The sequence below is a fragment of the Nematolebias whitei genome, chromosome 10, assembly GCF_014905685.2.
Source record: "Nematolebias whitei isolate Nwh7 chromosome 10, NemWhi1, whole genome shotgun sequence".
NCBI classification, from domain to species: Eukaryota; Metazoa; Chordata; class Actinopteri; order Cyprinodontiformes; family Rivulidae; genus Nematolebias; species Nematolebias whitei.
This window is the reverse complement of record NC_056507.1, coordinates 8,775,949-8,778,681: the sequence shown is the minus strand read 5'-3', so window position 1 is coordinate 8,778,681 and position 2,733 is coordinate 8,775,949.

Here is a 2,733-nt window from a genome sequence, read left to right as displayed (position 1 = left end):
ATATATATATATATATATATATATATATATAATAAACAACTGCAATAGTCCAGTCTAGACGTGATAAATGCATGGACCAGTTTTTCTGCAGCATTTTTAGATAAAAATAACGAGTCATAAATACAAACAACTGAACAATATTTCCTGAAAACTAACCGTGTTCCTTCTCCGACTGGAACAAGGACTCGTGGAGAACATCCCTGAGGCTGATTGCTGCTGTAATCATCTTTAATATCAGCAGCAAATGTTCAGTAATTAAACCAAGAGCTCACGTTAAACCGAACACGTGTTGGGAGGCCTGAATTCTGTTCTTCATCAAGCAGCAGCATTTAGCTGCCACTTCCTGCCGACAAAAGATTCATTTTCCTCTCCTGCGCTGAACAAACGTCTCTTTCTGAAGCATTAGTGGAGGGAATGAAATGTTCTAAACGGCTCGCTTCAGCTCAGGTTTTTCTTCAAGTGGTCTTTAGGATGCTGCTCCTGCAGCAGTTTTATTTTTATATTCTGTGCGCGCGTGTTCTTAGATTTATTTAAAACTGCTTCTTTTTAGAACTGTTGGCGGTTTTATAGAAAATAAAGTCTGACGAAGAATTTTACTCCAAACAAAACATTCAAAGTAAACCTGAAAACCGGGCGGAGCAGAAACTTCACGGAGCTGATGCAGAAAACAACAAAAACGACATCTGTAATTAGACAGACAGTTTTATCAGACAAAGGGTCTAACGAGACTCCACTGTGCGCATGAGTAGTTCCAGTCTAACCTGCAGCAGATCCAAGTCCACAGCCAGACCTCACATTTAAACATGATGAAGACAAACGTCTCCAGAACAGAAGTCCAGCTGTTAATGAAGGAGAAACCTCCTGCGTATTGGACTGACTGGTGTTGTCTGGTGGAAGTGAACCTTTTCCAGGTGTTGATGAATGAATCCACGCTAACAAAGAGCCGTGGGCTCCTCCTCCATCTGTCACCTCGTTACCTGAGAGCAGTAATGGTGTTCCGGCCTAACGAGCATCCACACACTGCTTTATAGCCCCCAGTTAATGAGCACTTTAGTGCTTGTCAACGTGCACAGACTCGTGCACGCTCGCTGCCTCCTCCCTGAAACTGACGATAATGATCTCCTCGCTAAGCTTCTCAGGATGTAAACAATCAGACGTGTGAACGTCTCGTCGGAGCCTGGACACAACGGGCTTCTCTTTGGAAACAGTCGAAACGGTGCAGGAAGCTTTCTGGGCCTCTGAGTGGATTATTCAGAGCTGCTGCTTTTATTTTAGGTCTCTGTGGGAGGGTTTCCTCATCAGCAGGTTCCCAGCCCAAGAGAACATCAACACGTCAGCTTCGAGCTCCTCCAAACAAAATAAACCATTGATGAAAATGTTTGCTGTTCTCCAGCTGCGGTCGCTCGTCTCCATCAGGAACGGGGATGTCAGAATGATTTGAAAATGACTTATTGTTCCTCAGGGTTCCTCGGGTTCTGCAGCTTCATTCATTTTTCTGAACAAGTTGGGATAATTGTCGATTCTGGTGAAAAATAATCCAACTAAACGTGTAGTCACTGTTTCAATAATGTGTGTGTTCTGCTCTCGGTCCAGACGGCGTGACGTCAGTAACAGCTCAGGTGTTTTAATCAGCTGCAGGGAGGAGGAGGAGGAGGAGGAGGAGGAGGATGGGAGGCAAGACCCTGATCCTGATCAGAACATCCTGCCAAACCTCGCTGTTATTTTAATGCTAGAGACAGACTCTGTGTGTGTGTGTGTGTTTGTTTCTAACCTTGTTAAGATGTTTCCAGTGAATTTCCCACCTTCAGACTGAACACAGCATATTGACAATCATTGGATCAATATTAATCAGAATTATCTCCTACGTGTGTTGCAGTCTTACAAGAGCTGAATAAATGGAAACAATTAAAAGCCAATTTCCCTGTGAAATGTCAGCCATGACGGGTATTTGCATACAGTCCTGTCTGAAGCACAAAGACGGTCCATCTTCTGCTGCTTCTCCTGACCTGAAAGGAAGTAAAGAAGGTGTTCATTAACGAGGCCATTTCTATCCACTTCACGCTATTTTTACTCTGATTTATTCTGCAGAAGAAGCCTGCAGATGCATCCCATCTCCTCAGAGGAGATTCTGCTGCTTAAAGGGATTATTTTCCTCCCGTCCTGCAGGCGAAACAGGATTGGTTTGTCAGGTTCGTCACGTATTTGTTTCTGATTGTTACCTTCTGAATCTGGGACTGCATCCAACCCAAGCTGCAGGAGCTCCACAGAGGGTTTTCAAAGATAAAATAAAAATAAATATATGATGATGTAAACAAAATACATCCATTCTCTTTATGTGAACACATTTTATTCACTTCTCAGGTTCATTTTGACAGTTTGTAATGTTTTTCAATGTTTAATGTGTTTAATGGATGATGAGGGATGAATGATGGATTATTGATAGTTGGATAATGGATGGATGATAGTTTAATGATGGAATATTGATGGATGGATGATGGTTGGATGATGGTTGGATAATTGTTGAAAGATGATTGGATGATTGTTGGATAATGGCTGGATGATGGTTGATTTTTGGATTATGTTGGATGATGGCTGGATGATGTCTGGATAATGGTTGGATGATTGTTGTATGATGGTTGATTCTTGCATGATGGTTGGATGATGACTGGATAATGGCTGGATGATTGTTGGATGATGGTTGGTTGATGGATGGCTGATGGTTGAATGATTGTT